The following is a 26,847-nucleotide window of genomic DNA, read 5'->3' as shown; positions in this document are numbered from 1 at the left end:
TGACTATCTATTTCGGTCAGGCTAAATAGCGACGCGGGTCGTTGCGCCGCTGAACTCTCAAAGTGCTTAAGATATGCTTGCTGCGCAGACCGGCGGACATTTTTTCCACATCAACACCGTCTCGAGCCAAAGCAGAGAGCTGGAAAGATACGAATGGCATGCTAACTGCAATATCCGAAATGCATTACCTTTCCACGCCATTGGAGTTTTATATTAAACTCCTACATGCAGAGAATAATAGCCAATCTGTAAACTCATGATGCTGCTTGTAAAGTGTGAGCGGCTGAGCACAAGATTAATACCACGCGCTTAACCTTCACTGTGCTTATTTATTTATTTGAAGGAGCAAACCTTTTTCATATAATACATTCGAAGCGGACGGTTCTCTGTAAGGACATCTTGTCGCGATACACCAAAAAACTCGCTTCTCATTTCCTGTTAAATTCTCTTGTCCAGTGGAAAGCACGCGTTTTCGTGTACTACCTGTCAGGATAGACGCTATCTACCCGTCAAGGTATTTATTCGATTATAATGTAAATGTTGCTTTTTTGGAAAGAGGTTTAGGATTATTTATTAATTAGTTCACCTTTAAGTACAACAAAGGTTGGGTATTGTTTGACATTTTATATTGATTTGTAAAAAAACTGAAATTCTATTTGAGTCAATCGAGGTATACCCTTAAATGTGTCAACTTATATTAACATATTACCAGTACATATTTTACTATTTAAAGCTCATGTGTTCTTTTAGCTACACACATTTTCATGTGAAAACGGCCATCTTTCCCCTTGGATTTAAAATTGTCTTATTATTAGGCCGTGTAAAACAGCATTTAGAATATTATCTCAGATGAAGTATGTCCAAAGGTATGTTTCAAGGATATTCCAATTCACCAATGAGGTAGGGGTACAATGAATCACGTTCAGTAGTCACAGAGTTCCAAGTTAACTTGCCTTATCGTTTTGTGTAACATTAGGGGTATTTTATGTTGTATAATGCTTGCTGTACTCTCACATGTCATTTTATGCACTCCTCTTCATTTGCCCCATCCTTCCATTTTAAAACCTTTCTGCTTGTTTCTTTCTCTCTTGTTATGGTTCAACACATTTTCTGAGCGGTCATTCTTCCCTAGCCCACTCCAAACTCAAAGATATTATTTTGAACCATTCCTTCCATTTTCATTGTGTTTGTTGTTGTTTTTATCCTCATTCTCTGTTATTGTTTCACAGACTTTTTTTAACATGATCAACTTCTTACTTCTGGGCCACTGGCTAACTTCTTTATCCTTGCACAATATGGGCCTCATTTAGATGTTGGCAGATGGGTTACTCCATCACAAATAATAATGGGATTTAATTTCGGTGGATAGGATATCCGTCACCGTTGTGATGGAGTAGCCCGTCCACCAGAATCTAAATCAGGCCCCATATTTTAGAAATGTTCTGGGCTGCTCTGTGTTTTTTGTCACTACAGTCTCTTCTGAGCAGGTGACCAACATAAGAATCAATCCCTGAAATTATTGTTTTCTCATACCGAATCCGAATTAAATTCAGTACTAGCCATCTCTTTGTACATTCATACAGAGAGCGGTGTGGCTTGTTGGTGGTGCTCACTGTATGCACACACACAGAACTAACTGCAGGGTGTGTGTGGGGGGTGTCAAATGTATCATTGCCAGTGTTTGGAGGTTACTGTTGTTTCTTGTTGTTCTATTGCCTGAACTTGCCTCTTATGATTGTGAGCAAACTCATCCACAGACTCGACCTCAGAACTGAGAGATTGGACCAAATCCCATCTGGGTTTGATCCTACCAGATCAGGAAGGCCAAGGGGGTTTATAGGGTGAGCTGATGGTATAGCACAAGATGTAGGGTCTTGTGGAAAACAAACTAGGGGTTAAGGAACCTGCAAGGAGAGATGGATCTCTGAGTGAGATGGGGAGCTGGGTTATTGAAGTGCTGCTGGGAAGGAGGTATTTGAAATTAGATACAGGACAGCTGTGGTGGTGGTTGCCACCAGATGGGAGAAATTCTGGATGAGAAAACCTGACTGCAACTTTTGCCTTTTTGCATCCCTGAGTCCTTGCACTTTTATGCACTTTATGCCCAGAATGTAAGTGGTTCTGAAACTGAACTGAATTTAGTGAGGCTTATAACTCATACACATAGCAAGGTGAACCATGTGGGGGTAGGGTTGTTCTTGGTCTGTCACCTGTGCCCTCATGAAGCAGTCCCTTTGCACTTGTTAAGTGGGTATTAACACATAATTAGAAAAACATAGCCACATTTTTATATGGATATAAGACGTTGTTGCAATTACTTACCTTTACAGTTACTGTTTTTCTATTACCCCAAAAACATAAGCACTTTATATGATTTTATCCACTTTAAGTAGCTCATATTTATAACTCATTGTGTAAAATGGCTCTAACAATAAATTTTAAAACATTTCTGAGAGGAAAGTGAAGTCTGGATGTAGCTGGAAATTGAAACCTGGACCTGTGGAGCAAGTTGAGTAAGGTTTTACACCCATGCAGATGACAAAGTTTATTCTGCTATTAGTACAAGTAAGCCTAACACTGACCAGATTACTGCAGGCGTGTGTGTGTAAATTGTTTGAAGAGACAATAGGGTCATTATGTTGCCTAGATGTGTGGAGAGGATGCAAACAGTAACAGTGTATGAAATATCCAGTATGACTCAGGATTTGAATTGGTATGCAGGATTTAAAATCTGCTGAAAATCTGTTGAAGTAGGAGGGGAGGGCAATGCCCTTGAATGGACTGTAAGTGGTGAATGCATTTCAGGGAGACGAAGAGAGTTTGGGCCCCCAAGATCTACTGAACGCTGAAAGTTAGACCCAATGGAAATGAAGACTCGTTTCATGGGCAGGTGACACTTCTTAAGCAGAAAGAGACCAACAGTTCCATTTTGGAAGAATGAATACTTACAAACAATATAAGGTAAACTTGGACTTTTGTTCGATTAATATTGTTATGTCCGCATCCGAATGCAGACATAAAGATAGTAATCATAAATGCCATTTGTGAATTCCCAAAGTTGTAAACTTAGGCATTTGGAGGGTCATTCCGACCATGGTGGGTACTGAACCACCAGACCAGAGATGGTCTTTTGACCATCACCAGGGTGGTGGTGCAGACCGCCATATAATGAGGGTGGCGGTTTGGCACATTTCCCCGTTCCTACCGCCAGGGCAGTGGGACCCGCCGGAGATGAGCATCTCCGACCCGGTGGGCCACCCAATACTTCCACCAATATTTCGCGTCCCATTTCTGCAAGGGATTCCGTGGCAGTAGCACCACCACAAAATCCCTGGTGGAAAGGTTACCGGCAACAGGAATTTGCATTCCTGTTGCTGGTAAATGACTCTCCCACCCCCTCACTCCTAGTAGTGAACCGCCCACCCGTAATCCCAGTGGGGCACCCCACCCTGATCCCCGTACTTAATCCCGCCCCCCAAATTCAGACATGCACCCAGAGACACGCACACCCTGACACACACTCACTCACACTCACAAAACCTTCACACTTATGTGTATACACACGCATCACCACATATACACACAGACACACATGCAAACACGCTCAAACACTCCCCTCCCAACCCCATTCATGACACGCATACTCACACTCACACAGGCCCCCCCCTTGAGGAGGACACTTACCTCGTCTGACTAGGTGCTCCTCCCTGAGGGGACGGGACCCGTCTCTCCCACCGCTGGCCTCACCCCACCATCAGGACACTGCCAGGCCATATTACAGGTCTTAATACGGCTGGTGGAGTCCTTTTGGTGAGGTAGGGCCGGCGTGGAACAGCCTCTGCATCGCCGACTGCTAGCAACGAGTACTTGAGGATTTCCACCCAAATTGTGGCAGAAATCCTTCAGTACTCAGAATATGGCAGTCAGAGGACCGCCAGCACTGGCGGTCCTCCGGCACCCGCGACTTTGGAGGTCTAAGCAACAGACCGCTGAAATCAGAATGAGCCCCTTGCTTTAAGTTTAGACCAAACGTCTAAGTTTTCCTCTGTGAATCAGGCCCAATGTGTGTCCTAGAAAAGTCTGATATTCAGCGGAAAACTCTCATAAAGTCCTAAAAAAGTCTGAAGGATTTATAAGAATTCCATTAACAATTTTATTCGTCCTGAACCTGAAGATATGCGATAACATAAACCCATGAGCCCACCTCACTGGTTTCCTGTGGCTGTGCAAAAATTCACAAGCCTAACTAGTTTAAAAGTACTATGTAAATGAGTAAAAAAAGTTCTTGGGTCGCTGCTGCACTGAAGGAGTGATATTGGTCTAACCGGTCACACACTGACACAAGAGATAAACTGAAAAGGCTACTGCTTGATGACCTGGCATTTCTGACCAATGTGGAAATTCTGAGCGCCTCTCAGATGGTAGTGTGCTCCACACCCCACAGACCATGCACTTGGAAATATTTTTACTACTCCTCCATGCCAGATTAGCTCCAGTGTGCTGCTTCCCCTCTAAGGACTGACTAACAAAGTATTCACTTTTTATTTCACTACACCTTCCTCCAATTTTCCCTGATGCCAACTTCACCATTTCTTGCAAGGAACTGGATTTTCATAAATGGTGGATCAATAAGAATAAACCTCCTGTTCTTCCCGTCTTCACAATCAAACAGAAGAATCATGTTAGCTTTGTCCACCCAGCTCTCATTGTCATTTGAAGTGGCAGCTGATTAAACACACGCACTGTCACTGAAAACCATGACCTTGTTGTCCTTGGTTCTGATATTGTGCACTGTTCATTTGTGCATTATAAGATATAGCCTCAGAAAGAGCTTAGAAAGGCACTACATGCCTGATTCACAAAGATAAGCTTGCACATGTGTGTAAGCTTACTACTTATTGGTAGCCACAAACTACAAGTTTAATTTCAAAAACAGTACTTTTATGAATGCAGAGACCCTTTCCATTTTGGTGATGACTCTGAACATAAAAAGATAGACCTGTCTCATCCTTACATGTGTGGAGTTCTCTGTCCAAACCGTGGAGCCTCCACAGCCATAGAATTGGTGGGTAAAATTTAGCATTCTTTTTTCGCTCAATGTTCTGCTCACAAATGTTAGTAAATATGATTTTGTGTTAAAAACAATGGGTGGTAGTGTGGACATGGATATGTACCACCCATGGGGAACCCCTTGATGCAAAGTAATGTAAAGTATTTGAAAGCAAACATTTCAGCAAGGTTCCAGTATAAAACAAGTTTTGTGCTGGATACTAAATGTATGTCAGTTTTAATCACTTTTGGTGACTTTTTATAAACACAAAGGGCCTCATTACGAGTGTGACGGTCTTACAACCGCTACACTCGCAATAGTGGTCTGGACCACCTTGGATGAGGTGGTCCAACTTCCACACAACAACCCACGAAGTCCAACCAGTAGGGAACCACCACCTGTGGCAGGATCTTGGATCCTGCTGGTCTGGTGGTGGCAGAGATCCTAATCCACCAGGGCAGGGCTGCATGCAGTGCTGCCCCGCGGATTACGACCTCATTCTCCACCAACTTTACTGCCATGAAAAGGCTGGCAGAGAACATGGGCCCCAGCAATTTCTCAATGTTCACTGTCTGCTTTGCAGACAGTAAAGATTGCAGTTCTGGTGCACCCTGCGGGCTACAGCACTAACGCCGGCTCAACTACGAGCCCGAGACAATGCTGTAGCCTGTTTTGTGCTAGTCCAGCTGGTGGAAACTTTGGTTTCAGCCCACCGACCTAGTGGGAAGTTCTTAATGACTCTGGCGGGGAGGTAGCCGCGTAGGCTGTTGCCACCCTGTCGGGAGTCTAGCAGACTGACTTTTCCGTCCGCCAAACTTGAAATGAGGCTCAAAGTGTTGGTTAATTTGGTAAATAGATCCATAAATGAGTCTGTGCTCCAGACACAATTGCATATGGGGATTCTGCCAAGTTGAAGTTCCAACTGCTACATATCCATTCATGTTTGCTGCTTACTATTAGACAGTGCACTTAATACTGATTTGGTGGGCTCTAATGTAGACTTCCTTGCCTGTCATTGAAGGTTTACCAGGAAATAGAAATGATAGGTGCCATCTAGTTTATGTGTGATAACCTTTTAAAACTTAGGTGAATCACATTAATGTCAGTAAGCGCCTCACATGTTGGTTACGATTGTCTTTACAGTTACAGATGCCAGCATATGAGCCCATTACTTGGAGCTCAATTAACTCACCTGGATAATGGATTGGAGACAGGTAGTAAGCACCAAATGGCTAAAGCAAGAAAATGTCAACTTTCTAAAAGTGGCATTTTCAGAACTGCAATTTAAAATCCGACTTTATCATAAGCTGTGGTTTTAAATTGTGAGTTCAGACACCCCAAACTTGAGAAGCCTTTCTCTCCCAGATTGGGAATTAAACTTATGAAAAGTAATAAGGTAAACTCAGTGTTATCCCATGGTAGAAATACCTTGCAGTAGATGAAAACAAATTTGGGAATGAACATATAAGTTTTAAAAGTACATGTCCTGCCTTTCAAATACATTGCACTCTACCCTTTGGTTCATCTAGGGCCTTTATTAGGGGTGACTTATATGTATAAAAAGTGTAGGTTCATGCCTGGCAAGAGGTTTAGTATGCCAGGTCGACATGGCAGCTTTAAACTGCATAGACGGGCTCTGCAATGTAACAAATTTAGGAGTTTTTCACTACCAGGACATATAAAACACATATGTACATGTCCTGCCTTTTAGCTATATAGCACCCTGCCCCAGGGGTTACCTGGGGCCTTCCTTTGGGGTGACATATGTATAAAAAGGGGGGTTTAAGGCTTGTCAAGTACTTTTAAAGCCGAGTCGAAGTGGCAGTGAAACTGCACACACAGGCCTTGCAATTCTTGCAATTGGCAGGCCTAAGACATGGTTAAGGGGCTACCTAAGTGGGTGGCACAATCAGTGCTGAAGGCCCACTAGTAGCATTTAATTTAGGGGTCCTGAGCGCATGTAATGCACTTTACTAGGGTCTTAGAAGTAAATTAAATATGACAATTGCGTATGAGCCAATGTTGCCATGTTTGGAGGAGAGAGCACAAGCACTTTAGGACTGTTTAGAAGTGGTAAATTGTTCAGAGTCCCAAAGCAAACAAAACCAGTATCAGAAAAATAGGAGGAGAAAAAGGTTTAGGGTGGACCTTCAGAGAGAGCCATTTTCCAACAGGATCCTACTGCCCTAACTACAGTCCTATGGTTGCAATTAAACACTGTATAGAAAGAAACACAGTGGCCTGCACAACCATGGCATGGGAGAGCCTCAGGAAAAAGACACACCTTACTGCAAACCCTCCTGAACGTACAGCCATGGTTTCCTGCAACAGGTAAATAGGTAAGACAATTGTAACCTCAGAAACTTCACATTACATTAAAACATTGGGAAATCCATGTCCACCTGTTGAATTTGTCTGCATGGATGCCCTCTGGACAACTTTGATGATTACCCCTCTTGATACTCTCCACTAACATAGACTAAAAATGAAAAGTAAACAATTGACACCAATCCTTCCACAAGAGCCTGATAGGTTCAAACCGTCTCCAAAAAGCTTATCACCCTTTTAGATAAGGCAGCTGTGAGAAAACAGGGCTGATTGCAGAGGCCCCATAACTTTTTGCCCCCATTTTCCTCTTTTTGCTGGTGTTTTCCTGACTTTGATGGTGCCCTGGGTACTGCTAACCAGTCCCAGGGCCTGTGCTCTGTGTAAAATGGATATGCAAAATAGGCTAATTATAATTGGCTAAGTTAACCTACCTATAAGTCCCTAGTATATGGTAGGGCATGTAGGTTTAGGGACCACAGCATAGGTGGTGCACACCTAGGTGCACTGCTGAGGTGCCCAGTGTCATTTTAAAAGCAAGCCTGCCTTGCTGGCTGCTTTTAAAATAAAGTTATATGCAAATTCGACTTTGGAATTAAAGGTACTTCCAAAGTCTTAAACTACCTTATTTTTACATATAAGTCACCCCTAAGGTGTGCCCTATGTGCCCCTAGGGCTGGGTGCCATGTAACTATAAGCAGGGACTTTATAAAAATAGATTTATAAGCCCTGGTGAGGTAAAATCAGCCAAATTCGTTTTTCCCTCATTGAAGTAAATGGCCTTCATAGGCTAGAATGGGCAGACTTTATTTTAAATGTTAAAGTCTCCTTAAATGTTACATACCAATAATTTGGTATCAAATTGATTGTTGTAATAAATACCACAACTTCCAGTTGTTGGATTTAATATAACTTGTCCAGGTAAAAAGTTTAGACTTTACCTAAAAAGTTGCCAATTTCAGCTCTGCATTGTTTTTGCTGCTGTGCTCTGATTGGCCAGCCTGCAGCAGCTTCTGCCAGGCTGCCTTGATGAGGTGTGAAGTGGCCAGGCTTCACACAAAGGAATGTGCTTGGGGGAGAGAATCTCCCCTCAGCAGATGGTGAGGCAGGAAGGGGGAGGGCTGCCAAACTGGTCTTCAAAGGCAGAGAAGGACATTTGCAGCACCCAGCAACACCCCCACATCCTGCAACCCCAGACAATTAGGTGCCCCCTTGATTAGATTAGGAGAGGGCAGGAGAGGGGTGTGTTTATGATTTTTAGCCACACCAGTGGGTGGGCTCAGCCAGATGTAACCTCCAAAAATCAGATTCATCCATGTTGGATTTTTAGACTGTTGCCTTCTGGGATGGATTTTTGCCACACTTCCCAGGAAGTGGTCATCACAGGGGGACGACCCTGTCCCTGATTGGAGAACCAGGGCCCCCCTGCTTTTCACCCAGGAGCAAGGATAAAACTGGCAGACCTGCACCCACACCTCAGATCCCCACCAAATTTCAAGAAGAAAGAACTTAAGGAGAAGAAGGACTGCCCTGCTGGACCCCTGGCCTGCACCTGGAACCTGCACTCAGAAGGACTGCACCAGCTGCACACTTGGGCTTCACCACAAGAAGGACTTTGCCTGGCTTCAACTGGTTCAAGGAGGGACTCCCTGTTTGCTACAGGTGAAAAATTGCTAACCAGAGTCCCCTGCACCAACTCCTGAAGAAAGCGACCAGCTGACCACTGTCCAGTGGCCAAAAAGGAGTTTGCTCCAGGTGCATTCTGGGAGTTGAAGTCCGCACCCCCCAAGGACCATCACAGAACTTCTGGACCCTTGGGGTGAGCTGTGGACCCCAAAAGAACCTTAAAAGAACATCTGGGTGAAGCCCCAGAAGTTTGGAAAAGATTTGAGAATTTTTGGAAAAAAGCTCCAGAGAGGGACCGACCCGCAGCGGAAATTCTAGCCGGCTTGCCTCAACCGTGACCCGGCCTGACTTCGTGGTTCGTCCCGGTAAAGAAAAACATCCGAAAAAGAGACTAAGTCCGAACGTAAAAAGTTGACCGGGACCTCCCAGCCATCGTATCCGAGAAGGGCTCCATGGACGTCGGATCAAGATCCAGGTTTACCCCGGTCGAAGGATTTTCATCTCGAAAAAACGACTAAGTCCGAAGGTAAAAGTCTCCACCGAGGAAACCCACATCGCGTATCCGGACAAGGGCTCCAGGAGGTCGGATTCAACTGGCAGGTTCGTCCCGGTGAAGAAAAACTTCAAAATAAAGTTTCAGTCAGAAGGTAACTTTTTAACCGAGGCCTCCCGCGACCTGTAGCCGAGCAGGGCTCCATCGCGGTCGGCCTGAAAGTTTGACTTTGCCCCGGTCGAGGTGCAACCAGATGACCCGATTGGCGCTTTTTGTTTCTAAGCGCTAGAAAAGTAATAATTCTTTAAAAATTCATATCTCCGGTTCCCCTGAACCGATTTTAATCGTTTTTGTGTCATTTTAAAGATAAAAATATAAACTATTTTTATAAATTGGTTTTGGATTTTTAAACTGTTTCCTGTGTTTTATTTAATTACTGTTTTGTGATATTTGAATGCTTTACACTTTGTCTCCTAAGTTAAGCCTTGACGCTCGTTGCCAAGCTACCAAGGGTTGAGCTGGGATTAATTTACTGAGACCTAACTGTACCTATGTGGAGGTTAGTGGCTTGTTGCTAGGTGTAGGTACCTACCTGCCCTACCAATAACCCATTTTCCAACAGCAGCATAAACCAATATACCTGTTGGAGAAAACTCAGCAATACCAGGGTAACAGGCAAATTTTGGCCCGTTGACAGATGAAATGCAGGAACATTGCTGGTCACAAACTGGTGAGCACCTGCCCAGTAGTCGGTTGCATCTAATCCATTACCTGTACCTTCACGGGGTATATTACATTCCTGTAACACTGAGTAAGTGGGGACTGAGGGAAGGCTCTAGAGCCAGCTGTATGTAGATGCAACTTTGCATTTCCTAAATAATGACTTCATAGAAATCGTTATTTAGGAAATGTCAAATGCTATGTACCAAGATACCAATTTCCTAATAGTGATTACTACAAAGTAATTAGGAAATCGCAAATAAGAAATTTCATGCCATTTGTGACAATGGGCCTGTTTTGCATTTCTCAAACATCGATTTTGTGTTAGGAAATCGCTATTTGGCAAATGCAAAACTAAGGATGGCTATGGGCAGAAGGCCCCCCAAAATGCGCCCCAAAATTAGTGGTGCACATGTAGAGCATGCATATGCACAAAGGGCATAAGTTGTCTCTACTGCACTTTAAAAAAAGCATTTTGGGGTGCTTTTTTAAATTGCACATGGTTACCATTGACTTGAAGTCAATGGTTATTGCATTTCCTAAATAGCCAATTCACATTTAGGAAATGCTTTGTACATCTGAATATGAATCGCAAATAGGTAATCCCTATTTGTGATTTCCAATTCAGAATATCACAAATTGCGTTTCTACTGGGTAGAAATCGCAATTTGCGATTTCCTAAAGGGCTTTGTACATCTGAAAAGTCCATATTGCATTTCTTAATGGTCTGAAAAAGTGATTTGGAATGTTAGGAAATGCAAAATGGCTTTGTACATCTGCCCTAGGTGTGTCCAATGTGGAACAGAGTGTGCTGATTTTGTCCACCTAGCCTGGAGCGGTGCAATGGTGTATCAGGCCCCAGAAATGTAAGGGTCCCATAGCCCTGTTATCTACTGCAAACTGCTGAGTTGAACAAGCGCTAAGGAACTGATTAAGAACTATTGGATATATGACCCTGCTGGATATATGTTGCCTACTGATATGCCACCTTTGCTGTCAGAGTGTAAACTGGGAGGCTAGACTTAAAATGTAATGTGTGTACACTCACAAATATGAAGAGGACTGTCATGCTGGACTGCTCTGTGTCTATTTTTTATTATGTAACCACTCATAAAAACCCCTAAGACAATAAAAAGAATTATAGTTATGAAGATACTGGCCATGGTATTGGCAAATAAGTTAAATGCATGATTGTTAATTTGTTACATCCATCACAAGTAGTGTTTGTTCCTAAGCATTCCTCTACTACATATTTGTGTGTGTTATCACATATACTCTGGAAACTAAGAAATGATATACAACAAAGTGGCTATCTCCCTTAATGCTGTGAAAGCTTTTGATTGTGTTGAGTTTAATTCCTTGCCCAACTTTCCCATTAAAAATTGGTTATAATTAGGACTTTATCCAGAATGTAGAAGTGGCATCTCAATTACCTCACAGCAGTGGTGAATTACTGTAGATTCACATCTTTAAGAATGTTGAGGGATACTAGGTAGGGCTGCTCGCTCTCCCCTCTACTATTGTTATTGGTTCTGGAAAACTTGTTGGCCTCAATCCAAAGCTGTGACAGGGGTTAACACTGCTGCTGAGAAACATTTATTGTTGATGGTTGTGGCTGACATTGTGACAACTGTAGCAAACCCATGAAAATTGATCCCAGAATAAGTTCATCTGATTTCCTCCAGGTCAATATTTTCAGTCTATAGAATAAACAGAGAAAAATGTGAAACATTGCCTATGAAAAGGTCAACTGTCAGGACATCAATAGGAAATGTCCCTTGCAATGGAAAGACTCCTGCTTAATATACCTGGACATGTTAAATAATTGAGGTGAGGATAATATGATGAAAAACAACGTATGTCCTTTACTAGAGAAGATGTCAGCATCACTTAGAGCATAGTTACTAACATTTTATGTAATACAGGGGAGCAAGTAAAGTTGTTGTGTTGTGTTGGATGAAAGGGAGACAGCAGAAATGTGCCATATCAACTAAGATGTTGTGCATTTATGCATGCTCTTATGCTGTCTCCTAGTGCTGGTGCACTGGTGCAAGGGTGCCTGTATTACAGACAGCATTGTTTGTATGCAGGACGAGATACCATGATCCTTAGAACCAGCCATGATAGAATTACCCCAATCGCACAATTGTAAATACCAGCACACTTAGGTGTTGTTTATGGGTATGGTACTTGGCCTTTATGGGAAAAATATTGATTGCCAATTCTCATTCCACAGTCATATAATTCACCAAAGGAGATGTCCGCTTCCTAAAATATCTGGAGAAAAAATCAAATAATATAAAAATTATTATTTGAAATATTTTTATTTTAAATATTAATTTAAAATCATTTTATGAACTTACTTTAAATGCTTAACAAAATAGAAAAATGCTGTACAACTATTAAAATCATTTCAAATTAAAACTTTAGTTCATGGAAATATATTACATTTTCTGAAGTTTCAAATAAAAAATGAATTCCCACCTAAACCAAAAAATATTTTTAATATTCATTCATATTTGTTAAACGTGATGTATTGAATCAATGAATTAAACTTAATTTTTTAAGGAAAAAGAATGGCATGTTTTAAATTAAAAATAGATTAGCACCTCATTTGTATTTAAATGTTAAATATGTATTATTTGTTTGAATTTTTTAACATGATTTTTTATTTATTTGTAACTATTTTAAATTATTTAATTTAGTTTAATATTATTCTTCATGGAGTTTTATTTTAAGTCCCTATATCTATTGTCTTTTACCGGAGGATGCTGCAGTACCAGCAGTTGGTTATATGTAGGGCATACTACAAAAGTGTAAGTTACACATGTAAGTTGATACGAAACTGTAAGTTAGTACCAAAGTGTAAGTTAGACCTGTGAGTTTGTAGTAAGTTTTGTGGTGCTACTGTGGTGCTAAAAAACTTACTACAAAGTAATGTTTGAGGATCAGGCCCAATATCTCCCCACCTTCACGCTCTTCGTTTGCTACCCACTAAATTTGAAGTTAAGTGATTGTTCCTTAACTCAAAAGACAGTATATGGATGGAAGTGATATCTCTATGCCCTAGGCTCTGCAATTCTTTTCCTCACTTGTTCAGAACTACACCTAGTCATCTTTGTTGGACCTGGCCCTTATTACAGGGTCTCCCCTGGATTTTTGCCTTCTGTTGCTGCACCTGTTTTCATTGGCATGAGGAATCAGTGCACTTTACCACTACCAGCCAGTACTGAAGTGCTTCTGATCGCTCACTATGCACGGTACTATTGGCATCTACATGATTGGTACCTTTAATTTACTTGCAAGTCCCTAGTATATGGTATTACATGTATCCAGGGCCTGTAAAGTACATGCTGCAACACTCATTGTCCCACCCACTGAAGTAGCCTTTTCAAATCATGTCTGAGGACTGCCACTGCAGGATATAGGTCAGTTTTGAAATGCTATTTCGGCCTGCCACAATAAACCATTGCCAGGCATAAACACCCCTTTTTAATTTAAATAAGCAACCCCTAAGATAGGTCCTAAAAGCTTAAAGGGATAGGTATATTGTATTTGAAAGGCACTTACATTTTAAATGTCCTGGCAGTGAAAAACATCCTAAAGTCCATCACTCTCATTTGCTAACAAAATCGGATGCAGAACGGTGTCTCAGACACCGTCTGCGAATCTCAATGGGGTTGCAAAGACCCACCTCATTAATATTAATGAGGTGGGTCGCATTTTGCGACCCCATTGAGATTCCCTGCACTCAAATGGATGGTGGCCTGCTGGAGACAGCAGACCTCCATGTCTGTGACTGCTTTTTAAATAAAGCAGTTTTTTTTTTTGTATTGCAGCCCGTTTTCCTTAAAGGAAAACGAGTTGCAATACAAAAAAAAATAACAAAACCATTTGGTTTCGGTTTTTCAGAGTAGGCAGTGGTCCATTGGACCAATGCCTGCTATGAAAAAATATTGACGGCGACATTCACAAAGGGGAAGGGGTCCCATAGGGACCCCTTCCCTTTTTCAAATGGTTTACCACCAGTGTGACACTGGTGGTAACTGCGAATTGCTTTGCGACCGCGTTCCCGGTCACAAAGCAATTTTGAATCGTGGTGCGAGTCGCAAATAGGAAGGGAACACCCCTTCCTACCGACTCGCAAAATGGGAATGAGCATCGCGATGCACACTTTGCATGGCGCAAACTGCGATTTTCGCAGTTTGCGCCATGCAAAATGCTACCTACATCTGGCCCTTAATGTGTTAACATTTGATTTGGAGCAGATAGAGATATTCTATTTACACTCAAATGAATTATAGTTTAAAACGTTCTTCAATGGTGATGCCAGGTTTATGTTGCAATTCTGAAAATACAACTTTTAGAAAATTGGCATTGTTTTGTCCTAACCACTGATGCCTTGCTTAGTCAGTAACATTAGAGGGGTGTGAGACTCAGACTTCCCAACATGAGACGTAATGCCCTCATCTAAAAAAGACAGTGGGTGACTTGGGGATAATTTACATTGGGGGTAAGTTAGTGGAATTTGTTTGTCCTTTGGAAAAGTAAGGAACATTCATAGTAGCATTAAGAAATATATACCCTAATAAGCTGGTGAAACACATTTTGCACCCCAGAATATACTTCAAAAATCAGTGAACAGTGTCACTTTTACAAAGTAGCATATTTAAAACTTCAGCCGTAAAGAATACACTAGCATTTAGACACAATGCTATGTTGCACGCTTGGTTTGAGTGACTTCATTTTGCATTTTTTACTTAAAAAAAAAAACAGATCATAGTTTAGAAAATGGCCACTGCAGGGTTACTAGTCAAACAACTATGCATGGCTTTCATGGGCACAAGATGTGTATTTATGCAAACTTAAATAATTACACCTTAGAGCCTTTTCACTGATTCTCAAACTCTGCCACCACCATTGTAGGTGCAAATACTAGGTGTTGAACTAGGCAGTCAGTCCTCCTTGATAATTGTTAGAAATGGGGTCTTTGGTTGACAGTCAGGTTACCCCCTGTTCAAGCAAGGACCCTCACTCTAGTTAGGATAAAAGAGAATCACCCTCAGCTAACCCCTGCTTACCCCCTTGGTAGCTTGGCAGAGCAGTAGGCTTAACCTCAGAGTGCTAGGTGTAAAGTATTTGTACCAACACACACAGTAACTTAATGAAAACACTACAAAATGACACAACACCAGTTTAGAAAAATAGGAAATATTTATCTAGACAAAACAAGACCAAAACGACAAAAATCCAACATACACAAGTCAAGTTATGATTTTTTAAAGGTTTAAAATAAAAAGAGTCTTTAGGTAGTTGTAACAACACACTAGCGCTGCTAGCGTGTAAATGTACCTGGTTTGCGTCAAAAATAACCCCGCACGGGCGGTGTGCGTCGAAAGTAACCCTGCACGGCTGTGTGCGTCGAAAACAACTCGGCACGGCGGTGCGCGTTGAAAAAGCCAGCCACACGACGATCCGAAAGTCCCGCGGCGCAGGGTGCGATCTCTCAGCCTCCGTCAGCGATGCTGCGCGTCGTTTCTCCTGCTCCGGGCGTCGGTTTTTCGGTCGCGTTTCCTGCGGCGTCGTTTCTCAGCTGCGGAACCGGCGTCGCGTTGTTTTCTCAGCCGCGATCGGATTCGCGTCGATCTTTTCTCCGCACGGTGCTCGGTGCGTGTATTTTTGTCCTTAGGCTGCCAGCCTCTCCTTTCAGGGTCCCAGGAACTGGAAGGGCACCACAGAGCAGAGTAGGGGTCTCTCCAGAGACTCCAGGTGCTGGCAGGAAGAAGTCTTTGCTATCCCTGAGACTTCAACAACAGGAGGCAAGCTCTACATCAAGCCCTTGGAGATTTCTTCTTCAAGATGGAAGGCACACAAAGTCCAGTCTTTGCCCTCTTACTCAGGCAGAAGCAGCACTGCAGGAAAGCTCCACAAAGCACAGTCACAGGCAGGGCAGCACTTGTTCCTCAGCGATCAGCTCTTCTCCAGGCAGAGGTTCCTCTTGATTCCAGAAGTGTTTCTAAAGTTTGTAAGTTTGGGTGCCCTTCTTATACCCATTTTAGTCTTTGAAGTCACCTTTCTTCAAAGGGGCCTCACACCTTCTTGTGAAATCCTGCCTTGCCCAGGCAAGGCCTCAGACACACACCAGGGGGCTGGAGACAGCATTGTCAGAGGCAGGCACAGTCCTTTCAGATGAGAGTGACCACTCCACCCCTCCCTCCTAGCAGAGATGGCTAATCAGGAAATGCAGATCACACCCCAGCTCCCTTTGTGTCACTGTCTGGTGTGAGGTGAAAAACAACCCAACTGTCAAACTGACCCAGACAGGGAATCCACAAACAAGGCAGAGTCACAGAATGGTTTAAGCAAGAAAATGCTCACTTTCTAAAAGTGGCATTTCCAAACTCACAATCTTAAAATCAACTTTACTAAAAGATGTATTTTTAAATTGTGAGTTCAGGGATCCCAAACTCCACATGTCCATCTACTCTCTAGGGGAATCTACACTTTAATCATATTTAAAGGTAGCCCCCATATTATCCTATGAGAGAGACAGACCTTGCAACAGTGAAAACGAAATTGGCAGTATTTCACTGTTAGGACATATAAACCACATTACTATATGTCCTACCTTATCCATACACTGCACCCTGCCCTTGGGGCTACCTAGGGCCTACCTTAGGGGTGCCTTACATGTAAGAAAAGGGAAGGTTTAGGCCTGGCAAGTGGGTACACTTGCCAAGTCGAATTTACAGTGTAAAAATACACATACAGACACTGCAGTGGCAGGTCTGAGACATGATTACAGAACTACTTATGTGGGTGGCACAACCAGTGCTGCAGGCCCACTAGTAGTATTTGATTTACAGGCCCTGGCACCTCTAGGGCACATTACTAGGGACTTACTAGTAATTCAAATATGCCAATCATGGATGAACCGCTTACATATAATTTAAACAGGAGCACTTGCACTTTAGCACTGGTTAGCAGTGGTAAAGTGCCCAGAGTAACAAAAACAGCAAAATCAGAGTCCAGCACACATCAACAACCTGGGGAACAGAGGCAAAAAGTTAAGGGAGACCACGCCAAGGATGAAAAGTCTAACACGTGTCCCCCCCAGCTAAAAGTGGGGAGCAACTACCCAACCTCATGGGAGTTCTCATCACTAAGGCGGAAGAACCTGGACAGACCATCAGCATTGGCGTGCTCTGTACCGGGTCGATGTTCCACCGTAAAGTCCATCCCCTGTAGGGAAATGGACCACCTCAACAGTTTTGGGTTCTCACCCCTCATCTGCATTAACCATCTGAGGGGTCTGTGGTCGGTCTGAACTCGGAAGTGAGTCCCAAACAAGTAGGGTCTTAGCTTCTTCAGTGCCCAGACCACAGCAAATGCTTCACGTTCTATGGCACTCCACCTACGTTCCCTGGGTAGTAACCTTCTGCTAATGAAGGCTACGGGTTGATCTAGGCCCTCTTCATTCAGCTGTGAGAGTACTGCTCCAATACCATGCTCTGAGGCGTCTGTCTGTACAACAAACTCCGTGGAGTAGTCAGGTGCCTTCAGCACCGGTGCTGTGCACATGGCAGCCTTCAGGGCATCAAAAGCGTTCTGGCAAGCCTCTGTCCAGATCACTTTCTTGGGTTGCTTCTTAGAAGTCAACTCAGTTAAGGGGGTAACAATGGTACCATATCCCTTAACGAACCTCCGATAGTATCCTGTGAGACCTAAAAAGGCTCTCACTTCAGTCTGGGTCTTGGGAGGCTCCCAAGCCAGAATCGTGTCAATCTTAGGCTGTAGGGGTGCCACCTGGCCACTCCCCACCTGGTGTCCTAAGTACACAACAGAACCCTGCCCTAGTTGGCACTTGCTCGCCTTAATAGTGAGGCCTGCCTTCTGCAGGGCCTCTAACACTCTCCAGAGGTGTTGCAGGTGTTCCTCCCATGTGGAACTAAACACAGCAATGTCATCCAGGTAGGCGGCACTGAACTCATCCAGTCCTGCCAACACCTGGTTGACCAACCTCTGAAAGGTGGCAGGGGCATTCTTCATCCCAAAGGGCATCACATTGAAGTGGAAGTGCCCATCGGGGGTAGAGAATGCTGACCTCTCCTTTGCCCCTTCAGTTAAGGCAATCTGCCAGTACCCAGATGTTAAATCAAACGTACTGAGGTACTGGGCAGCTCCTAACCGATCAATGAGCTCATCAGCTCGGGGGATGGGGTGTGCGTCAGTCTTGCTGACCGCATTGAGACCCCGGTAGTCCACACAGAACCTAAGTTCTGGAGTGGCACCAGGAGCAGTAGCCTTTGGGACCAAGACCACTGGGCTGGCCCAAGGACTGCTGGAGTGCTCAATAACCCTTAGGGCTAACATTTTGGAGACTTCCTCCTTAATGCAAGCCCTCACCCTGTCAGTCACCCTGTAAACCTTATGTTTAACAGGTGTACTGTCCCCAGTGTCCACATCATGTGTGCACAGGTGTGTGACCCCTGGGATCAGGGAAAACAGTGAGGCGAACTGTCCCAGCACGTGGCGACAGTCCCTCTGCTGTTCCTCAGTCAGGGAGGGGGAGAGGATCACTCCCTCCACAGACCCATCTTTCTCTCCTGCAGACAGGAGGTCAGGAAGAGGCTCACTCTCTTCCTCCACCCCGTCATCTGTCGCTAGGAGCATGGATAGCTCAGTTCGCTCAAAGTGTGGTTTGAGGCGGTTGACATGTAGGACCCTCAAGGGGTTCCTGGGGGATTGCAAGTCTACCAGATAGGTGACCTCGCTCTTTCTTTCCACCACCTCAAAAGGCCCAGTCCACTTATCTTGGAGAGCCCTAGGCTCTACTGGTGCCATGACCCACACTTTTTGTCCAGGCTGAAACTCAACCAGAGTGGCATTCTGGTCGTACCACCGTTTCATGTCCTCCTGGCTTGCTTCCAGGTTCTCCTGAGCGAGACGCCTGAAGCGGGCAGTCTGGTTTCTTAGTGCCAGCATGTAGCTAAATACATCCTGGGGTGGTTTACTAGGAGCTTTCTCCAAAGCCTCCTTCACCAGACTGAGCGGTCCCCTCACAGGGTGGCCATAGATGAGCTCAAAGGGGCTAAAGCCAAGTCCCTTTTGAGGCACCTCCCTGTAAGCGAACAGAAGGCATGGCAAGAGGACGTCCCACTTACGCCTCAAGGGCTCTGACAGGCCCTGAATCATGCCTTTCAAGGTGCGGTTGAATCTCTCAACCAGACCATTACTTTGGGGGTGGTAAGGGGTGGTGAACTTGTAGGTTACCCCACACACCTTCCACAGAGACTTCATATAAGTGGATATGAAGTTTGTACCCCTATCAGATACTACCTCCTTGGGGAACCCCATGCGGGTAAAAACCCCCATCAAGGCACGTCCCACCACGGGGGCGGTGACCGTCCTTAGAGGAATAGCTTCTGGGTACCGTGTGGCATGGTCCACCAAGACCAGGATGAACCTGTTGCCCATGGCTGTCTTGGGATCCAGAGGCCCCACAATGTCAATTCCTACCCTTTCAAAGGGAGTACTGACTACCGGTAAAGGTTGGAGGGGAGCTTTGCATTTCCCCCCACTCTTGCCACTTGCCTGACAAGTCTGACAAGATCTACAATAAGCAGCTGACTGCTTGTTCATCAAGGGCCAGTAAAAGTGGGAGACAAGCCTCTTATAGGTCTTGTCCTGCCCTAGATGTCCTGCCAAAGGCACATCATGAGCCAAACCCAGTAGGAAGGTCCTGAAGCCCTGGGGTACCACCAGCATACGAGCTGACCCCGGCTCAGGAACCTTAGGCTCACTATACAGGAGGCCATCCTCCCAATAAATCAGGTGAGTACCTGGCGCCCCGCCAGCCGCCTGGGCTGCAGCCTGCTGCCGCAGTCCCTCAAGAGTAGGGCATTCCTTCTGCGCTGTGCAGAATACTTCCCTGGTGGGTCCCCCTTCCTGCTGCCACTGCGACAGCTCAGGGACCTCCCCCAGTTCAGCCACCTGTTCCCCTGTAGGTTCCGGGGCATCACCCTCAGGCTCTGCCTCCTCCCGGACCGTGGGAACTTCTGGGGCGGGTTTCCCGCGCCTCCTGCCTTTCCTCTTCTTGGCGGTCCCCTGGGCCACTGTTTCAGGCTCCAGGGGCTCTTGACTACCCTGATTGGCTGCCATAGACCGGGTGGATACGCATACCCACCCAGGCAGACCCAACATCTCCAAGTGAGACCTGTGTTCCACCTCCTTCCAAGGGGAATCTTCCAGGTCGTTGCCTAGCAAACAATCAACAGGCATGGTTGGACTCACAGCTACTTTCCAGGAACCTGAGACCCCCCCCCATTCAAAGGGAACCTGCGCCACTCTGCAGAGGCGCTCAGAGTTGTCTACTGCAACTACTTGGTGAAGTACCCGGGGATCAATCTGCTCTTCAGACACCAGGTGACTCCTCACTGTAGTCACACTGGCTCCTGTGTCTCTCAGAGCCTCCACCCTCTGTCCATTGATGGTCACCCATTGCCTGTACTTCTTAGTGTTATCAGGCACTAGGTTTCTCTGGACCATCTCACTGTCCCCTAGTGAGACAAGGGTCATTTCTGCTGGTTCCCACCCACCTGAAACCAACTCCTCCCCAAGCGCTACACTGGCCAAACCCTGGGACGGCGCACCAGTGGGTGCCGGTGTACTTTTGGGGCATTTGGGGTCCCCCCTCACATGACCCACCTGGTCACATGAATAGCACTTACGTAGGGGACCACCTGCCATTGGCTTCCCTTTGGAGAACCATGTCTTCTTTTCACTGGGGGGTTGGGAATCCTTACCCTGGGAATCAGTTTGGGGCCCTTTAGAGAACTCATCCTGTTTGCCCTTACCCCCCCCTTTCTTCTGAGAGGGACCCTGCCCACCCTTGGCGTGGTCTCCCCCATACCTCTTTTGGACCCTGGTGCTCTCCCAGCGGTCCGCTTCCTGTGCAAGCTTCCTGGGGTCAGTCAGCTTGCTGTCAATGAGGTGCTGGCGCAGCTCTGGAAAACATAAACTGTACAAGTGCTCCCAAGCAATTAAATTGTAAAGCCCCTCATACGTGTTTACCTTACTGCCCTTCACCCAACCATCCAGTGACCTGCAACAAGAATCAACACATTCCAACCATGTTTGGGATTCCTTTCTCTTGTAGGATCTAAACTTCTCTTTGTACTGCTCAGGGGTGAGACCATACCTGGTAAGTAAGGCCTCCTTCATGGCAGGGTAGGTGAGACTCTGAGCATCCCCTAAGGCCGTCAGTGTGTCCCTCCCCTCTGCCTCAAAATGCTTCCACAGGGCTGCCCCCCAATGAGCTTCAGGGACCAGGTTCATGTGGAGAGCTGACTCATAACCCTTGAACCACAAGTAGATATCATCCTCCCTCTTATAATCCCTCACAAGGTCTTTTGGGATGTGTACCCTTCTCTCAGGCTGCACTGTAGAATTGCTGCCACCATCCCTACTGGACTGGCTTCTATGATCTATCTCTTTCAAGCTAAGCTCATGAGCCATTGTTATCTTCTTCTCCTCAAGGGCTAGCCTTCTCTGCTCCAATTGGTACTCCCTTTCTGCCTGTCTGTCCTGTAACTCTTCAGGTGTCAGACCCTTGGAGGATACACTGCTACTTGCCCTAGAGATTCTCCCCTGAGACATAGCAGGCCCACCCACTACATCAGTGTGAGTGACTTGCAACTCCTCTTCCCCCTCTGGCTCCTCATCTGTGTGCCCCTCAGCTGCTTTGGCTGTCACCCAGGCCCTCAGCGCCTTTTGCAGCTCATCCTTCTTGGATGAGCTCTTAATGGGACAGCCAACATTACTACAAAACTGCTTCAACTGAGCCACCTTGTAGCTCTCCAATTTCTCCAAGTCAAAAGCAGCTTCAGCTAGGGCATCTCCAGACTGAGACATGATGAGAGGTTAAAAAAAATATGCACAGTTCCAAAAACAGAAAAGCAAGTTCTCAAATGAAGTTTCAGCAAAGTCAATCCCGGGATCAGCGAAAAAAAAGAAACTGAATGCAGAGAAAAACAGTCCAAGTAAAAAACAAAAATCACAAGACTAGTAGTATGTGGTCACGTAGTGGTCTGAGATCAAAACAGTAGTGTACACTTAATTACTGTATGTCAAGTACAAACACAAGTCCAAATCCCGACCGCTGGTCACCAATGTTAGAAATGGGGTCTTTGGTTGACAGTCAGGTTACCCCCTGTTCAAGCAAGGACCCTCACTCTAGTTAGGATAAAAGAGAATCACCCTCAGCTAACCCCTGCTTACCCCCTTGGTAGCTTGGCAGAGCAGTAGGCTTAACCTCAGAGTGCTAGGTGTAAAGTATTTGTACCAACACACACAGTAACTTAATGAAAACACTACAAAATGACACAACACCAGTTTAGAAAAATAGGAAATATTTATCTAAACAAAACAAGACCAAAACGACAAAAATCCAACATACACAAGTCAAGTTATGATTTTTTAAAGGTTTAAAATAAAAAGAGTCTTTAGGTAGTTGTAACAACACACTAGCGCTGCTAGCGTGTAAATATACCTGGTTTGCGTCAAAAATAACCCCGCACGGGCGGTGTGCGTCGAAAGTAACCCTGCACGGCTGTGTGCGTCGAAAACAACTCGGCACGGCGGTGCGCGTTGAAAAAGCCAGCCACACGACGATCCGAAAGTCCCGCGGCGCAGGGTGCGATCTCTCAGCCTCCGTCAGCGATGCTGCGCGTCGTTTCTCCTGCTCCGGGCGTCGGTTTTTCGGTCGCGTTTCCTGCGGCGTCGTTTCTCAGCTGCGGAACCGGCGTCGCGTCGTTTTCTCAGCCGCGATCGGATTCGCGTCGATCTTTTCTCCGCACGGTGCTCGGTGCGTGTATTTTTGTCCTTAGGCTGCCAGCCTCTCCTTTCAGGGTCCCAGGAACTGGAAGGGCACCACAGAGCAGAGTAGGGGTCTCTCCAGAGACTCCAGGTGCTGGCAGGAAGAAGTCTTTGCTATCCCTGAGACTTCAACAACAGGAGGCAAGCTCTACATCAAGCCCTTGGAGATTTCTTCTTCAAGATGGAAGGCACACAAAGTCCAGTCTTTGCCCTCTTACTCAGGCAGAAGCAGCACTGCAGGAAAGCTCCACAAAGCACAGTCACAGGCAGGGCAGCACTTGTTCCTCAGCGATCAGCTCTTCTCCAGGCAGAGGTTCCTCTTGATTCCAGAAGTGTTTCTAAAGTTTGTAAGTTTGGGTGCCCTTCTTATACCCATTTTAGTCTTTGAAGTCACCTTTCTTCAAAGGGGCCTCACACCTTCTTGTGAAATCCTGCCTTGCCCAGGCAAGGCCTCAGACACACACCAGGGGGCTGGAGACAGCATTGTCAGAGGCAGGCACAGTCCTTTCAGATGAGAGTGACCACTCCACCCCTCCCTCCTAGCAGAGATGGCTAATCAGGAAATGCAGATCACACCCCAGCTCCCTTTGTGTCACTGTCTGGTGTGAGGTGAAAAACAACCCAACTGTCAAACTGACCCAGACAGGGAATCCACAAACAAGGCAGAGTCACAGAATGGTTTAAGCAAGAAAATGCTCACTTTCTAAAAGTGGCATTTCCAAACTCACAATCTTAAAATCAACTTTACTAAAAGATGTATTTTTAAATTGTGAGTTCAGGGATCCCAAACTCCACATGTCCATCTACTCTCTAGGGGAATCTACACTTTAATCATATTTAAAGGTAGCCCCCATATTATCCTATGAGAGAGACAGACCTTGCAACAGTGAAAACGAAATTGGCAGTATTTCACTGTTAGGACATATAAACCACATTACTATATGTCCTACCTTATCCATACACTGCACCCTGCCCTTGGGGCTACCTAGGGCCTACCTTAGGGGTGCCTTACATGTAAGAAAAGGGAAGGTTTAGGCCTGGCAAGTGGGTACACTTGCCAAGTCGAATTTACAGTGTAAAAATACACATACAGACACTGCAGTGGCAGGTCTGAGACATGATTACAGAACTACTTATGTGGGTGGCACAACCAGTGCTGCAGGCCCACTAGTAGTATTTGATTTACAGGCCCTGGCACCTCTAGGGCACATTACTAGGGACTTACTAGTAATTCAAATATGCCAATCATGGATGAACCGCTTACATATAATTTAAACAGGAGCACTTGCACTTTAGCACTGGTTAGCAGTGGTAAAGTGCCCAGAGTAACAAAAACAGCAAAATCAGAGTCCAGCACACATCAACAACCTGGGGAACAGAGGCAAAAAGTTAAGGGAGACCACGCCAAGGATGAAAAGTCTAACACGTGTCCCCCCCAGCTAAAAGTGGGGAGCAACTACCCAACCTCATGGGAGTTCTCATCACTAAGGCGGAAGAACCTGGACAGACCATCAGCATTGGCGTGCTCTGTACCGGGTCGATGTTCCACCGTAAAGTCCATCCCCTGTAGGGAAATGGACCACCTCAACAGTTTTGGGTTCTCACCCCTCATCTGCATTAACCATCTGAGGGGTCTGTGGTCGGTCTGAACTCGGAAGTGAGTCCCAAACAAGTAGGGTCTTAGCTTCTTCAGTGCCCAGACCACAGCAAATGCTTCACGTTCTATGGCACTCCACCTACGTTCCCTGGGTAGTAACCTTCTGCTAATGAAGGCTACGGGTTGATCTAGGCCCTCTTCATTCAGCTGTGAGAGTACTGCTCCAATACCATGCTCTGAGGCGTCTGTCTGTACAACAAACTCCGTGGAGTAGTCAGGTGCCTTCAGCACCGGTGCTGTGCACATGGCAGCCTTCAGGGCATCAAAAGCGTTCTGGCAAGCCTCTGTCCAGATCACTTTCTTGGGTTGCTTCTTAGAAGTCAACTCAGTTAAGGGGGTAACAATGGTACCATATCCCTTAACGAACCTCCGATAGTATCCTGTGAGACCTAAAAAGGCTCTCACTTCAGTCTGGGTCTTGGGAGGCTCCCAAGCCAGAATCGTGTCAATCTTAGGCTGTAGGGGTGCCACCTGGCCACTCCCCACCTGGTGTCCTAAGTACACAACAGAACCCTGCCCTAGTTGGCACTTGCTCGCCTTAATAGTGAGGCCTGCCTTCTGCAGGGCCTCTAACACTCTCCAGAGGTGTTGCAGGTGTTCCTCCCATGTGGAACTAAACACAGCAATGTCATCCAGGTAGGCGGCACTGAACTCATCCAGTCCTGCCAACACCTGGTTGACCAACCTCTGAAAGGTGGCAGGGGCATTCTTCATCCCAAAGGGCATCACATTGAAGTGGAAGTGCCCATCGGGGGTAGAGAATGCTGACCTCTCCTTTGCCCCTTCAGTTAAGGCAATCTGCCAGTACCCAGATGTTAAATCAAACGTACTGAGGTACTGGGCAGCTCCTAACCGATCAATGAGCTCATCAGCTCGGGGGATGGGGTGTGCGTCAGTCTTGCTGACCGCATTGAGACCCCGGTAGTCCACACAGAACCTAAGTTCTGGAGTGGCACCAGGAGCAGTAGCCTTTGGGACCAAGACCACTGGGCTGGCCCAAGGACTGCTGGAGTGCTCAATAACCCTTAGGGCTAACATTTTGGAGACTTCCTCCTTAATGCAAGCCCTCACCCTGTCAGTCACCCTGTAAACCTTATGTTTAACAGGTGTACTGTCCCCAGTGTCCACATCATGTGTGCACAGGTGTGTGACCCCTGGGATCAGGGAAAACAGTGAGGCGAACTGTCCCAGCACGTGGCGACAGTCCCTCTGCTGTTCCTCAGTCAGGGAGGGGGAGAGGATCACTCCCTCCACAGACCCATCTTTCTCTCCTGCAGACAGGAGGTCAGGAAGAGGCTCACTCTCTTCCTCCACCCCGTCATCTGTCGCTAGGAGCATGGATAGCTCAGTTCGCTCAAAGTGTGGTTTGAGGCGGTTGACATGTAGGACCCTCAAGGGGTTCCTGGGGGATTGCAAGTCTACCAGATAGGTGACCTCGCTCTTTCTTTCCACCACCTCAAAAGGCCCAGTCCACTTATCTTGGAGAGCCCTAGGCTCTACTGGTGCCATGACCCACACTTTTTGTCCAGGCTGAAACTCAACCAGAGTGGCATTCTGGTCGTACCACCGTTTCATGTCCTCCTGGCTTGCTTCCAGGTTCTCCTGAGCGAGACGCCTGAAGCGGGCAGTCTGGTTTCTTAGTGCCAGCATGTAGCTAAATACATCCTGGGGTGGTTTACTAGGAGCTTTCTCCAAAGCCTCCTTCACCAGACTGAGCGGTCCCCTCACAGGGTGGCCATAGATGAGCTCAAAGGGGCTAAAGCCAAGTCCCTTTTGAGGCACCTCCCTGTAAGCGAACAGAAGGCATGGCAAGAGGACGTCCCACTTACGCCTCAAGGGCTCTGACAGGCCCTGAATCATGCCTTTCAAGGTGCGGTTGAATCTCTCAACCAGACCATTACTTTGGGGGTGGTAAGGGGTGGTGAACTTGTAGGTTACCCCACACACCTTCCACAGAGACTTCATATAAGTGGATATGAAGTTTGTACCCCTATCAGATACTACCTCCTTGGGGAACCCCATGCGGGTAAAAACCCCCATCAAGGCACGTCCCACCACGGGGGCGGTGACCGTCCTTAGAGGAATAGCTTCTGGGTACCG

The 26,847-nt window shown here is 45.9% G+C and overlaps 1 long non-coding RNA gene across 1 annotated transcript in view; it reads left to right on the top strand.

The window, feature by feature from the left end:
• The first annotated feature begins 245 nt into the window (after nt 1–245).
• The window catches only part of LOC138274580 (uncharacterized), a 132,286-nt gene continuing 105,684 nt past the window's right edge, over nt 246–26,847 (top strand). The window contains exon 1 of the long non-coding RNA XR_011200386.1: nt 246–514. This is a non-coding gene — a long non-coding RNA (uncharacterized lncRNA). The remainder of the gene's footprint in view (nt 515–26,847) is intronic.

Source organism: Pleurodeles waltl, chromosome 2_2, assembly GCF_031143425.1.
Source record: "Pleurodeles waltl isolate 20211129_DDA chromosome 2_2, aPleWal1.hap1.20221129, whole genome shotgun sequence".
Lineage (NCBI taxonomy): Eukaryota > Metazoa > Chordata > Amphibia > Caudata > Salamandridae > Pleurodeles > Pleurodeles waltl.
The sequence above is the reverse complement of the archived record's forward strand: the minus strand, read 5'-3'. Positions and strand labels throughout refer to the sequence as shown.